The 16,904-nt window shown below is 29.5% G+C and overlaps 1 protein-coding gene across 1 annotated transcript in view; it reads left to right on the top strand.

Annotated features, from left to right (window-relative positions):
* The window catches only part of LOC107447492 (RYamide receptor), an 86,925-nt gene that overhangs the window by 49,664 nt on the left and 20,357 nt on the right, over window positions 1-16,904 (top strand). The window lies entirely within an intron of this gene.

Here is a 16,904-nt window from a genome sequence, read left to right as displayed (position 1 = left end):
GATAAACTCTTCCTATAATGGCGATCTCGGAACGTGATATTGTAGCTCCAAGAACGCTGGATGCTCCACATTAAACTGGTGATTTGCTCATAAAATAGCACTCTATATAAAATCTCCCGAAAAGTAAATAAAAAATAATTTTAGGCAAAAATCTGCTGTAAAATTAAATAAATTGCATAAAACAACTAGTGGTATTCTTCATCGAATTCAATCATATAAAATTCTGGGAGGGATGTAATATGGCGTAACTAACACTATAAATACACTGCTGGACAATTGCTAAGGACGGATCACAAATTGCAATGTAGCATAACATTAAGCGAGACATGAAGCCTAGTAGGATAAAATATAGTTGCCACACTGTTCAGACATTAGAATAAAGAATATTCATTGTTCTGGAAAGTACAAAAGTTATGAAACATCTGAAAGAAAAAAAAATGTTCATTTGATGCTGCTTATGGAAAAATGGAACAATGCATCTAAATGTCAGCAGGCATCTTGAAGAAAGGTGTCAGTACGGGATATGTCCACTGTGGAGTGTGATGTAACATTCTACACATCGTATCATACTTTGCACAACATTATTCAGCAGCTGTTGAGGCAATTTATCCCATTCCTCTGTCAGTGCACGGATGAGGGTGTTCTTGTTTGTCGGAGGATAGTTTCGACCAGCAAGTTGCCTACCCAAAGCATCCCAAACATTTTCAATGGGGTTTAGATCTGGAGAACGTGATGACCACGCGAGACAATTTATATCCTCGCTGTCTGGACAATCCTGAACAGCAAGTGTTCAATGACATTTTGCGTTGTCGTTCGTAAAAACAAATTTATCACCGACAGCACCATGGAAAAGACGAACACGAGGAAGTAGAACTTCATCAATGTATCGTTGGCCCGTCATAGTCCCATTCGCAACCCCATGTAGGCGCATGCGGCCATTGATCATGATGCCGGCCCACACCATGACACTGCATGTCGGATATCGGTCTCTTTCCTCGATATTTTCTGGACGATAACCACTACCACTCTCGTGCCAGATCAGTTGGCGTCTGCAATCCGATGACAGACTGAACCTACCTCATCTGAGAATAGTACGCATGCCCAGTCCTGTTCAGTCCAATTGTGATGCTCACGACACCATTGCAAACTGGCAGTAAGGTGCTGTCTGGTCAATGGGACACACACAATAGGTTTACAAGCGTATAGACCTCCGCCCCTCAAACGTCTGGCAACAGTTTTTCGGGAGATCTTTTATCCTGTGGCAGCAAGAAACTGAGCTGTGGTGCGCTCGTTCCCTTTTGCTAATAGGACGATGTATCTGTCTTCTGCAGGCGCCGTACTTCTAACACGACCTCCTCCGTGCCGCCTACTACACATTCCAGTAGTTTTAAATAATTTCCACAGCCGTGAAACAATGTTGTAAGCGATGTCAAACTCCCTGACAACATGTGTTATTTTTCGCCCTTCTTCGATCTTTCCAATAATTCGGCCACGCTTAAAATCATCTAAGTGATATCGGGAAGACATGCCGAAAATTTCAAGTTCGTCAACTAAGTATTTCCTGTAAAACTTTGACTTGAAACAACAGCTCTCCACACGCGTCAAAACCTTTAAAGCTCTTATCAGCGTTATCACGTGATGAAGAGACTTGGAAAAAAAAAATTTCATACGCATACCTCTTCTTACTATATCCCGCACTTATTCTAATTTTCCACATTTTGCTTCCTTTCATTTTGTGGTTGGTATGGATGATAGTGTTATCCGTCCTTAGCAATTGTCCAGCAGTGTATTAAATACCAATTCACGAGTATATAGGACATGTGAACTTGATTTTATCTTGAGGTACCTTTTGATAGATGAATGTTGACATGGTCGATAATTATGTCCCCATAGAACTTTTATCCTGATTGCTTCAAATGCAATGAATCAAAGCATCAATGTGTCACTTATACTTCAAATGAATCAAAAATGTATACACTGATATTGGTAAAGTTAGTATATTCTTCTACGACTTTTTCTTGTCTGTTTTCGTCAAAGTTTGGTGATTCTAAACTGAAATTATTCCCAGAATTCCAAAAATTATGCAAGTAAATATCAAGTAAACAAAACAACAATGCATGAATTTGAGGTCTTATTATTTTTCTACGAAAAGCTCGTATTATAAAATAAATTTTTTTTTGTTGTCTTTGGCATATTATTAGTTACAAATAACATCTGAATTGAAAATATGCAAACAATTTTAACTCATAACTTATGTTTAATTAATTAAATAATTTATGTTTTAATATGTTATAGAGAGGTTTCTTTTTCAAAAAAAAAATATTTAATTTATTTAAATTGCCCCCCTAATTTTTTTTTTAGTGTAAAGAGATATTACCTGAGAAAATTGCGCAATTGTGCCTCCTTAAAATAAATCCAGAACAAAGCATTCATTGTTTAAAAAACTCTATTTATCATGGACTTAAAAAATAGCTTTCTAAATTAGTTTTAATCAAAAAAATATTTTCCATTATATTTTCTTTAAAAAAACATCTTGTACGAATTACGAAATGCATACTTCTATGAAAGCCCTTTTCAAAGCAATTCCGTTGCTTGTCGTGAATTATGGGTTACAGCAAATTGTTTATTTTGTGAAACCGTTAAGTATTAGTAAACATAATAGTTATCATTATCCAGTTTCAAATATTTTCTTCCGAGTTAAAAATATATCCCTATCCTGTATACAAACTTTTCCTATTATTTATATGTTCCTGTTTACCCATTGATATCTAAATTACTCCAAGTTAGCGGACGTAAGCAGTATATGATATCGATAATCAATGGAAACTGGAGTGAGCTAGACATGCCACCACATGCACAAAACATAGTCTTAACTGCCACCTAAATTATGTCATGAATCATTTTTGCCGATATTCGGCAGCAGACAAAGAAAGAAATTTCGGCCAAACTTCTGGTGGATAAAGATTGATATTTCTTGAGTACCACCTTTAAAAGAAGTTTATCTGTTTATCTTTTCGTCATTTAATGTAACTTTCCTAGCCAGTGGATTGAAAACAAACAGATAAACAATGTTTATTATGCCGTTGTTTTCGTCAAATTTTATTGATGAGGATGCAGTAACGAGTCGCAAATTAAAAAGAATATCTTGAATGCAAAATAATCTTGAATCGTAAAACAAGAACATGCGAAAATTCTGAGAAATAACTATGCATATTTAAAAAGAAAAGAAAAAGAAAAAAAAAACGAACAATGATTAAATGTTATGATTTTTTTTGACTTTTAAAGTGTTAGAAATTGCAAATCAATACCATCCTTTGAACTTTAAAAGAATGTAAACAAGTATAAGAAAAGTTTTAAAGTAATTTTCGGAAACAAAAAATTCCATAGCAATTTATAAGAAGGTAAAATAAAAATATTTTTGTTTTCCAAAAGATGTCAAAATTATCATTTACTATAAAAGTAAAAAAATAAAATAAAGGTACAACCAATATGGAAATTCAAGAAACTTTATTATAGAGTTTTGAAAAATTTATACGAACGCACATATAGTTCTACTTTTTTTAAACTTATGAAAAATATATGTTAGGTATGTTTCTGCTTCGAGTTTTAAATTGATCCATTCCCTCTCGCCATGGCGAAAACTAACAAGATACTTAATTTATGTGTAAAAGCGAATGCAGTGTTTCTTTTTTCATAAAGCTATTTGTTTTTCAACTTTTGCAAAAATATTACATTTCTGCCACGAGTTCCGGAAAATTTTACATGCATAACCTAGTGCTAAAATGAGAACTAACAAGAGCTTATAAGTAAAATGCAAATATAGTATTACTTTTGTCTTACAGCAATTTCTTTATTTTTTTTATAAAGTATATTTTTTTCCTCTAGTTTCGAAAAATTTTAAGTTACATGTCCTTTTGTTATTGTCAGAAATAACAATGCAAATAACTTTCGGAACATTTAGTACTTTTTCTCTATTAACATCGTATTTTTATAATTTTTGCAAAATGTATCACATTTCTGATACAAGTTTTGGAAAATTTTCCGTGACATGACTTCCTCCTGAAATGAAAACAAATCAGCGCTTACGTTAAAAACTTAAATATAGTGTTTCTTTTTCGCGTAACTACTTTCGTACTATTTTGAAAAAAAAAAAAAAAAAAAGCCATATATTAGGCAATATATGACAGACCAATTCGCGATAGCAACGAACTATAGGGGGCGTTGTTGCATGAGACTAATACCTGCGATTTCTATATGAACAGTCATTCAGTTACTCTAGAGACGTCGTTAATGTAGCACGTAGCATTGCAACGTTCCTTCTTTATTGTGGCTAATTAAATTTAAAAAAGAAAAATGCTTGATATTCTTTCTTATGCAAACGAAAACAAAATGGTATCTCTTTTTATTAGAGAAGGAATATCCAAATCACATCGGAAAAATATTTGTACATTAACAGAAAAAAATATGTATATTCTTATAAGAGTTAAAACCTAATGCCCGAGAAATAGTTTTACTAAATTTAATGATATAACATGAAAGGCCCATTTAAACTTTACATTCTATAGTTTTAAGAATCATATTACTTCAAAAATTAAAATGAACAAAAAGTATACATAAGCCTCATAATTTTATGAAATTTAATTTTGTAAAAAAAGTTTTTTGACAACAATTTTTATCAAAAAATTTCAAGTTTCAATAAAAATCATTATTTAGAAACTAAGAAACGTAAAATAAAGAATGCTGACGAAACAAAAACAAAAAAACAATTCTTTTTTGTCGCCATTTTTAGTGCTACAAAAATTCGTCTTTGGGATTTGCCAAAACCAAAACAAGATGCAATTGTATTTTTTTAGGAGGGAAATATTTTACCGAAAAAACGAAAATGTACCAATTCCCACAACATAAAACTTTATCTAGGTAAATGTACGTTTTGGAAATGTTATTTCATTTGGAATCTTATTTATCAGAGTTCATATGGCGATATGATTGTTTTGAATCTTTGCTAAACTCTATATCGGCCCATTTTCCACCGAAATCCGATTGACTGTTTTAATTTTAAATAAAGTGTTTTATTTTATGAATTGTCGCAAAAATTTTAAGTGTAGATTAGCGGCACTTAAAAACCGCCAAATCTGTAGCGGCGGTGGCGTTAATACGTAAGTACCGAATTTTTATTCCATACTTTTCTGAATCATATTACTTCAAACATTGGAATATACAAGAAGTATACATAAACACATAATGTTATACCATTTAATTTTTCAAAAAAAGTATTTTGAGAACAATTTTTATCAAAAAATTATAAACTAAAAAACGGAAAATAAAGAATTCTTAGGATAAAAAAACGATTTTAAGAATTATTTACATTGAAATAAAAACTTTCATATTGTTTCTTTTTTTATTATTCTTATAGTTCTTAATCAGACGTAAAAAACCATTCTGTAGAGAACCATCATCAAATGAAAAAAAAAATATTTACAGGCAAATTTTTAATTGTAAAAATCAGTGCACTTACCTGATTTATACTTCCCGGAGAATTCCAAAATGATAAGTTCCTTGTTTGAAAAATTTATTCTCAAATAATAGATACAAAGTTTATCCCTTCATTACTTTTAGATAACATACTACACAGCAAAATTTTATAATTGATATGAATTTGAATATGTAGCTATAAACAGAATAGCTGAATTCTAGTTGAACTTATTCTTTCAAAACTAAAAAATACTTACTAAGAAAACGATTAAAATTAATTAAGAATCAGCACAAATGGCACTATTTCAAGCAACTTGGATAATTTTTTATTGTTGTTTTCCGAATTATATGGATACAGAAATATATACTATTCTATAACGAAGAAGAATATGCTATAACTATTACAATTCTGTATGTTCTGAATTCATATTTATTCACTGGAATGACGAAAGCAATGTTGACTTCACTTTAATTCGTAATGAATTGAAGACAGAAGAAATGCATTTTACCTTAATACACACATCTGTAACAGTATCCGAAATCGGAAGTCATCAGTTGCAAGTTTGTTGATAATAGAAATTAAAAATTATTGAGGAATTTTTCTTCAAATGTTTGGCATGTTCTGTTCCTGAAAGATTTACTAATATTCTGGAGATTTTTTTCAAGTTCTTCGGCCTTTTCCTTAGGGAAATTTTGTTTCTTATTTGCTGCTAAAAAATGGCGTCTGATTCTGTCAATGATTTCGATGGAACTAAATGAAAACGTGATAAATTAATGTGTGATATTTACAGGCTCCCGCTAGACGGCGTACTCGAGCGTTGCGATCGCGAATTATAACTAGACTAAGAATATATTACATAGCAAAACTAGTTTTTATTAAAATTTGTATCACTTTCAAGAATAGCTCAGATGCTCACGCTATAAAGTCTAAAAATATAAGAAAGATAATTGGTTTGCAAAAGCATGAATAAAAGTAAAAATATTAAAAACTAGCGGGCTGGCAAAAGCATAAATAAAATAAACACATAAAAAGATAAATTTAAATAATAAAAGCAGACGATAAAATTAGAACACCAGAAAATTGTTGATTTTTTAGAATTAGTTTTGTGTGGAATTTGAGTTTTCATATATCCCGTTATGGGCACTTTATCTAGTTGTTTTATAATATTTTATCTATCCTGCTACGGGTGAGTTTCCTTATATCCCGTTACGGGTTTTTCTTGCTGTATTATAATTTTTTCACTATCCCGTTACGGGTAATTCATATTTGTTACTGTTTGTGTTGTCTGTTAATAAAAGTTTTTTATAAAAAAACTGAACAGTTCTTTAATATAGCTTGATTCGCTACAACGCATTCTTTAAAATTTTAACATGAATTTGTAAGCTACATTTATTTAAAATTCTTTACAAACTATTTTATATCTACAAACTAGAGAGACGGTGTTTAGAAATCAATAATTTTATAATCTCGATAATTCATGATTCCTAAAATAGAATTACTAAGATAAATTAAAGTACCATTTAGCATTCCCCAGTAATAGAATTATTATTTATCTTATGCAGCAAGATAGTAATCGCATTAAATCTATTATCCTTTAGTTTCAGAGCGCTATGTCAGCAAAAGCACCTAAGTATTCGGTTGAACGGTTTTAATGAGAGTTCTAGGCAATTTGTTAGTTTACTGAGGCTTTCACTAGACTAATTCATTGCTTTCTCTATTGAAGCGTTTTAGATCAAGTTAAGTATTTTAGAGCTGATCACAATGAAGAAAAATCCAGATTATTTAACCGATACAGTTGTTTCTTCGATAATAAATAAATATTTAGGGTATTATACAACCTTAATATAAACTTTGACAATTCTTGTCAAGACAAAACAAATATGTACATTAAAACAGTGGTTCCCAATTTTTTTTTAAGCTATGGAACCCTAAATGATCAATCTTCTTTTGGCAGAGCCCTGATATTATCAAAAAAGCATATAAAGACAATTGTGAATGCATTAAGAGTTGGTTTTTTAAAAGTTAGGCAGGGTTGGATGCGTGGCATTTCTGATTTTGTTGAAATTTTCAGGATATGTTCTTTATTTGAAACTATCAGACACGTGTTTTTTAATTTTTAGTGGAATCGTGTTTTTCCTTTCTCGCAGTGTCTGGTGGCCAAAACTGTCGATCCACCGAAATTTTGAGAAAAACTCGCAAATATTTCACAAGCGTAAATATTTTTCGTGAAACCAGTAAATCACGACACTAACCGCTATTTTATGTTTTGCAACGTTCACGCTAACAATTAAGATAAAAATATTTTCAGTGAACCTCTGTATCGAAGGTCAAAGATCATTTAAAAATACTCGAAAAGGGGCTATGTTTTTAGACTTTCACCATCAAAACCTGATAGTATCAATAGTGAACCACAAAGATCATTTAAAAATATTCGAAAAGGGCTTTTTTTTAGACTTTCACCGTCAAAACCTGATAGTATCAATAGTGAATCACAAAGATCATTCAAAAATATTCTAAAAAGAGCTATTTTTTAGACTTTCACCGTCAAAACCTGATAGTATCAATAGTGAACCACAAAGATCATTTAAAAATATTCGAAAAAAGGCTATTTTTTAGACTTTCACCGTCAAAACTTGATAGTATCAATAGTGAACCACAAAGATCATTTAAAAATATTCGAAAAAAGGCTAGTTTTTAGACTTTCACCGTCAAAACCTGATAGTATCTATAGTGAACCACAAAGATCATTTAAAAATATTCGAAAAAGGGCTATTTTTTAGACTTTGACCATCAAAACCTGATAGTATCAATAGTGAACCACAAAGATCATTTAAAAATATTCGAAAAAGAGTTATTTTTTTGCCTTTCACCATCAAAGCCTGATAGTATCAATAGTGAACCACAAAGATCATTTAAAAATATTCGAAAAAAGGCTATTTTTTAGACTTTCACCGTCAAAACCTGATAGTATCAATAGTGAACCACAAAGATCATTTAAAAATATTCGAAAAAAGGCTAGTTTTTAGACTTTCACCGTCAAAACCTGATAGTATCTATAGTGAACCACAAAGATCATTTAAAAATATTCGAAAAAGGGCTATTTTTTAGACTTTGACCATCAAAACCTGATAGTATCAATAGTGAACCACAAAGATCATTTAAAAATATTCGAAAAAGAGTTATTTTTTTGCCTTTCACCATCAAAGCCTGATAGTATCAATAGTGAACCACAAAGATCATTTAAAAATATTCGAAAAAGGGCTATTTTTTAGACTTTGACCATCAAAACCTGATAGTATCAATAGTGAACCACAAAGATCATTTAAAAATATTCGAAAAAGAGTTATTTTTTTGCCTTTCACCATCAAAGCCTGATAGTATCAATAGTGAACCACAAAGATCATTTAAAAATATTCGAAAAAGAGTTATTTTTTTGCCTTTCACGATCAAAACCTGATAGTATTAACAGTGAACCACAAAGAATGTATAGTACCTAAAAATAAACATGTGTGTGCAATGTAAATAAACGGCGTGACGTTTAAATTGACCTTAACGAAGCAAGAAAGTGAAACTATGCAAAATTTTAAAGTTCATTAACTGCCTTTGCCAATACTAGACAAGTATGAAATTAGTAAGAAAAGAAGAAAGACGCAAGAAAGTATAGCAGAAACAAAATCAATTCATAGACCTATTGTTACTGATTCAAATTTTTAATAACATGGTTCTAAAGTTTAAGATCGTAAGTTTAAGTGATTAGGAAGCTATAAGTTGTTTTAAAAAACTTGATCCAGATTCAACGTGAATAATCTGAAGCTAACACATTGAGCCCCGAGCCGAGCTACAGTCTCAATCTATAACTCAGACATGGGTCTCAAACTTTCGGATCATATTATAAAAAAGCTGAATCAGCAATGCGATGAGATACACTAATACATTTTTTTATATATGTATGTCTTTTCCATTATTTATTCTATATATTGTTAGACAAATTAGATATTTTCAAAGTTCACCTACTTCTTTTTTCACTATTATCTCACTTTAAATAATATCATGTAAGCAAAAGAAATATAAAATAAATACTGAATTATTTATCTAAACATAACTAGGGATTTCAAAAGCCATTATTTGTAAATAATAAGTTCTTTTTCTCTGCTATACTTCAGCGGAATCCAGGACTTCACTGAACACATTTCAGAATTAATTAAGAACAAATTAAAAATTAAGAATTTCAATTAAGACAATTTATGACAATTAAGAATTTCAAATGAATATTTAAGTGAGGAAAAAAGGAAAATACTCTCGAAATTTTCGAAATCTGCCAAATCACTACAGAAAAAGGCGAGACCTTGTAGCAATCTTTGTATATTTAGAATAAGTGAATTTAATATTTATATGTTTATAATTGATGTTGTCATTTTCAAAAGATATCATTACTGTAGGGATACCTTGTTGACAATTCAGTTTAAGCGGTGGTATAGAATTTCAGAAAATTGAAAACATAAAATACTGATAAAAAGAGATAAAGTATACCAGAAATGAGCTCTAGGTTAAAAAATATTTATTAAATTTAATTAGAATAAGAAAATACAAAACAGTTTAGAATCATATTTCTAGAAGTGTAAAAGAAACATTTGTTCTATCTCCTGAAACAATTCCAACTGACATTTTAAGTGAACGAAAATTTGAATAATAAATAAACTTTTTGAAAATGGAATATTTTTCTAGAATATAAATCAATTATACAGTAATTATTGGTGGCAGTGAGAACTCTGTAGAGAGAAGTAGAGAAAGATGCTTTATTTATGAAGAATAATTTATGTTTACGTTATAATTATGTTTATGTTATGAAGACAGAATTCAATTTTCCTATTCTTAAACAAAAAATGTTTTGAATAATTCAATTTAAAATTGTTTTTACCCCGTCCTTAGCGTTTATATACTATTAAAAAATGACTAAACAGCTATCTAAAAATACTCTTTTTTTGTAAAAATTATGTAACTCAGCAAATTTTAATTAATAATGTGCATGCGCACTTGAAACTAATGCATAATTATTAGTTTAATATAATTTGTAAATTTTTTTCTGCATTTTTAAGCTGTAAAATTAATATTACTTCTTAGAAATACACTCATGTTCTTTAAAATAAGTAATTTTTTTCGTGGAAAACAGAAAGGTGTTTGTTTTAAATAAATCAACTTGTAGAAAATATTTTTATTAAATAGTTTCAAAGCAACAGACAAAATGTCTTATCGAAGAATTAACTTTCATTAAAGCCTTACGATTCACTAGACAGTGAATATAATAAATTAAAGAAAAAAAAAATGGATTTCAAAATTTAAAGGAGATTCGTCTTTAAAAAGTCAAAACAACAATGGAAAAAGCAGTGAGCGTACCAATTTTTCGACATTTTTTTATATTTCAAGCTTATAACATAATTTTTATTGCAGAACTCCAATTTCTTTACTGTATATAAAGAAATAGCTACTCTTTATGTAGAATTTCATTAAAACTCTCAATTGGGTATAATATGAAAAAAACACAACTACTTCGATTTAGTAGGAACAACATATGACGCAATGCTAAACGAATGGAATTTAGTTGTTGTTTATTTAGTTACTGTTATTAGTAGTTGTTGTTATTTGTTTTAGTTGTTGTTGTTTATTTAGTTGTATTTAGTTTCAATAACTTTTCTTTATAATGCAATAAAATCTGGCGATCAGCTATTTAAACGATCGAACACTTCGTTTGTTTATTTGTGGCTTGAAGTTAGGCTCGCAGAAAATGCCGTTCATGGGTTAAATTTAGTAGGAACAACACAACCTGTGACGTAGGCTATATTATACCCAATTATATTTTTAAAAAAATCTGCAGTATAGAGCTCTCTAAGCTAAAAGGTAAACTAGATCACTGTTTAACTCTCATTCAATAAGTTTCCGTTTGCTCTATTCCTATTGGACGATTCGTTTCTCTCTCTCAATAGAAACGTATTCCTATTGGTTCCCTCTGTAACTGATTGATCACTTATAGATTTTCAGTGATGAAGTGAAGTGGCGTCAGCTTAGAAATCTCAGTAATTTCATACTTAAAATAGACTAATTAAGTATTTTATAAAAAGGACGTTTCATGGTGGGCAACATTGTGTCCATATATTCGAAATTATATAGATTTTAATTTTAGGTCATATTAGCTTTCTAAAATTTATCTCAAGATTCATAAACTATGGTAAAAAATCTTATTTTACTGTAAGAATTAAACACAGAATAGATTACTATGAGTGGATTTTAAATGATCATTGTTTTATTTTTTTAAATTAAAAAGTTTCTAAATTTTTAAATATTAATGCTTCATTTTTAATTTAAAACTTGTGTTATTATTTTTTTTAATAGTTCAGATTTTTATTTTTATTCTAATGTCATAATGCATCGCACCATTAAGCTCCCCTTAAAAAAATATCCCAAAAATAGTTTACATTAATCATAAATTATAACTGCATATTTTAGATAAAATAAAAAGTTTTAGCAGAAGTAACAAGACCAACTTTCCCTTTGTGTTGTATGAAAAAATTGGAGTCTTGCATTTAAAATTCAAAAGAGAGCATGAATTCGAAAAAAACGTTTGAATTACTGTTAACGTACTGCTTTGATACTACTAGTCAGACCCCTTAATGGGCTATGAGATTCGCAATAGGTTACTTTGACGAAATTCAATTAATGTAAAAAATATTTTTCTTAATGATGATTAGATACAAATCGTATCTTGATAAATTGTTATATTGCTAACACTGAATTCAATTTTTTGTTTACAAACATTTGATCTTGTTTAACATGGAGATGCGGATTTCAAATTCTGAAATTTGCATCGAAAGCTACTGTAAACCGGGGCGAGTCTACCCATCCTGGGGCGAGTCTACCCATTTTAGTTTTATTTAATTTTCACTATTTTAAATTGGAAATAAATTTTTTTTTACCGACGGAGGACTTAGTTCAGACTCTAAGGAAGATGGCGCTGTAGTAGTTTGATCCGTTTTTATTTATTTGGTGTCTTTTTAATCGACCTGTTCAAACGTCTTTTGAGAGATTTGTATTGAAAATCAGTAAACTTTTAGTTAGTGCTCCGTAAGTATATTATTATTATTACTATTTTCACTTTGGTTAAGTGATAAACTTATCTAAGACTAAGATTACATAAATTTTATATGAAAAAAACCCAAAAAGAATGTAAGTTTTGCTGTTGTAAACAAAAAGCCAGAATTCACGGGGCGAGTCTACCCATTCGTATTTAGTTTTAATAAAGCATAATAATATAATTTAGAACTTTGTTTATATTAAAATTAAGTCATTTTAAATGAATTTGAGTATATTATTTTAATTCTGCATTGATAAATTTATCATTAATAAGAAAATGTATAGGTTAAATATAAATGTAAATATAAAATATGTTTATTTTACCTATTTTTTCAATTTTTATATTACAAAATTAACTTTTTTTATTTAATATTATATTTCAACGAGAAAACATTGTAAGAAAAATCACACCTCCCAAAAGAATGGGAAAAGGATTTTTCATGATTCCCAATGTTTGAATTTTGATTTTGTTAATAATCTTTAATTATTATTATTTATTAATTATTTAATTGTAAATTTATATTAATTTTAATTTATTTTTATCCACAATAATCAGAAAAAAATGTTATTTTATAATGTTAATGATTATAAAAACAAAACTGTGATCAAAATGTGATAATCGATCAAATACTCAATTTGTGTTATTTTATGAATAAAAAAATGGAATATATAATAAAGTTATGAATTTTACTTTATAAATATCCTATATAGTAACTAAAATAACAATTTAATAGTAAAATTTGATTATTTACAATGTTAACATTCATTTTAGTAGAATGGGTAGACTCGCCCCATACGAGAGATTTGTCAGCAGTTCTATAAAAATATACAGTAATAGCGTAATTGTTAATATTTTCTAAAATCGATTTCACAGCTTTAAAGAGGGATAAATAGCAATTCCGAAACACCTATTAAAAGCCTTTTTTCTTTAATATTTACAAAAGTTTGACCACTTGAAAGTTGACAAACTGAAAAAATGGGTAGACTCGCCCCGGTTTACGGTACAATTTTTAAAATGACCTTTTTAGCTGATTTTTGTTGAAATGTACAAGTTTAAAAACGTTATATATAACAGGAAGGCACTTAAAAGTTGCCACTAACTTCTAGGGAAGTTACGACACAACATCAGGATTAAAATTGCATAGGAACCCATGACAGGAAATGACGTCGATGCGGAAAAGGACGCTTCACTATTATGGCTTGTACAGAAGCGCACCATAATAGGTAAACGTCTCTAGCAGCGTATGGTGATATATCTGGGCATGGGTTCCTTTGCCATTTTAATCCTGATTATATGCGTTAATTATATAGCACTTATGTATAACGTTTTTTAACTTGTACATTTCTAAGCAAAACAAACCAAAAATGTCTTAAAAAATTTTTGCTTGATTGCGAGAAACCGATTGCAGATTTGAAATTAGGGATACGAAAGTATCAGATCTGTTAAAAAATACCATGCAAAAAAAAAAAAAAAAAAATTAGTTTCTTAGTGTGATCATTAGTTGCTGGAATGCTGTCAATTACAGATATTGTGAATAATGACTTATCGTAGGATATCGATTGGTCGTGGAAATATTTGAACATTTCAGACATTCAGTTGTTTTTTCTGCTTTTAAGATACCCGATATTTTGAGCATAGATGGCGCCACTGAAAAACAAGAAACGCACTCTCTGTCTTAAATTCGCTTGGTTTCTCCAAGCAGACTTGCTGACATTGGCAAATGACATTAAAAACAACAACACAACAGAAGCAAGATATCGTCTATCTAAACAATATCGAATCCTCCCATACAATTCTAAGAAGATAATAGTTTTTGAGTGTCCGAAGCAAAATCGAGACATTTAAAAAAAATAAACAGGTGATACCAGTGGAACCCTACACTTGATGTCAGTAGATACTTTAGCTTAGTGGCAAAACGTGATAAGCATAAGCTTGCCCTGTTTTTACAAGTTTCTTAGGTCTCAAAAGTATAAGTCATCACTACTTCAATTTTTCCAGCATCATTCATGAACAGTGCAAGAAAAAAAACCGGACCAACCTAAATTACTTTTCATCCAATGATCTGATCTTCATGTTCTAGAACTCAATCGTGATGGTTTGAAGGGGTGACCTCAAATATGCTAATTAACTAGTGCAGACGATATTTTAAGTTACGAAATCAGACACAAAAATGTACTTTCTCTGAAAAATAAACATTCCATTTTTTCGCCGGAATAGGATTTTTGATTCCCAAAATAAAGGCGCAATCTGGGGAATATGGTGATTTTACTTTTTTACGTATTTTGCCATAGCTCGAGAACTTCTTATGGGAATATTAGCACCCAATTATAAAATTTGTTTATCCGAAAATAATTCTATACAAAAATTTTTTTTTTGTTAATGTTTGTAATCTTATTTAATAAAAGACGAAAAAGTTTCGAATTGTAAGGTAATTTTTTTCATCAGTTTAAAATAGCTAATTTTACAGGGCAAAATACGAAATTAAAAGCGTTCTATATTCAATTAATTCGATTAAAATTCAATTTCTCGGGCATCAACTATTCAGCGATTTCGCTCAAATTTTGTGTTTTACATTTTAAATTGATGTAAGAAGTTGAATACTTAACAATTCAAAAACTTTTCGATTATTGTAAAATAAAATAATAAAAAATAAACAAATGTTTATTAAGTTTCTTTTTGCATAGAATTATCTTTTGATCAACGAGTTTTATAATTAGATGCAAAAATTTTTCAATTTTCTTACACACTTTTTGAGATGTAATGAAATACGCAAAAAGTGAAACAAACATTAAAGTGTCCAAGCTTTGGTTTGCTCTCCTGACCGAACTATTGGGACCATATTTTCCAGATTGCGCTATTTTGGGCTATATTCAAAAATCCGAAACTGAAAAAAAAAACATGTTTATTCAGAGAAAGTACGTTTTTTTGTCTTATTTCGTGAATTAAATATCGTCTGCAGTAATTAATTAAAATATTTGAGGTCACCCTCTCAAATCATTTCGATTGAGTCCTAGAACGTGAAGATCCGCTCATTAGATCAAAAGTTATTGAGGAGGGTCCGCTTTCTGTTGCGCATTCTATAGGAGAAACCTCTATATATACTCAATAGAGAGACGCGAAGCAACGAGTTTATGTAAGTGAACCAAGTCTTTAGAGAAATTATGCAATAATTACTTATTTAATAATTAATAATTTAGAGTAATAATTATGAAACTATCTGTCTAAACTATCTATATAAAACTATATAAACTATCTATATAAAACTATCTATATAAAACTATCGATATAATACTATCTAAACTATTCAAGCTTTCAGTACCATTTCCCATCAAGTTACTTCTTTCTTTACTAAGTGAAAAATGTTAACTATAATGACGAAGATAATGAATTATATAAGTGAAAGAACCTTCTTCTTTTAAAAAATAAAAGTGTTCTAATAATCATATAAGTCACGTGATTATGCTTTCAAAGAATGTTAACAAAGGGAAAAAAAGGAATATTGCTCATTAGTGCTTTGTAGCAAATCAGAAAATCTTTATGCATTAATTTTTGTTTGTATTTCTAGCAAAAAAATTAATTATTACATCTAATTTTTTTTAATCAAGACTAAATTAATATTAACATTTTTCTGCGTTTTTTTTGGGGATATATTTGCAAATTAATGTCGGTGTAAGTGCCTTGACTTCTATATTATTAAAACGCAATACATTTTAGCAACTGCCTAAATCTTTTCTCTTACGTCTTATTATTAAGTAATCAAATAACAAATCTAATTACAGCTACGTAGCCTTTCCGCAGATAAAAATAAAATTCAAGGAATCCAATTTACACTTAACCTAGCAGAATCTTCAAAGAAAGGTTTTATTAATCCAATTACGATTGGAGACTTAGTTCAGAAATAATTCTTCATCGTGTCTTAGCACATCTAATCAGCAATTTATTCGCATTGAGATTTTACGTTTCATATATATCAAATTTAATCTTATGTTGAGCTATTTATAGAATATATAGCAATGTATTGCTATATATTCTATAAACAGAGGAGCCTATGTGATTAAGTTTTTTTCTTCTTCTAATTTTCCATCTATTTCATTGATATTTGAAATTCTATTTTCAGTTTTGAATGGTACATAGGCTACTTTGACACTAGCCTCATCTTGAAAGAAGAAATTATTCAAAATTAGTTATAAGATAATTCGACGAATGATGGCGTTGGTGACAAAAAAAACTAGAAAACATTGTTTTCAGCTCCATGCTAGAGTACTTTAAATGAAATTAGAGCGAAATTTTATCCACAGATTCCAC

This window comes from Parasteatoda tepidariorum, chromosome 6, assembly GCF_982258835.1.
Source record: "Parasteatoda tepidariorum strain Cologne lab strain chromosome 6, Ptep-v5.0, whole genome shotgun sequence".
Classification (NCBI taxonomy): domain Eukaryota; kingdom Metazoa; phylum Arthropoda; class Arachnida; order Araneae; family Theridiidae; genus Parasteatoda; species Parasteatoda tepidariorum.
This window is presented reverse-complemented; position numbering and strand designations above follow the sequence as displayed.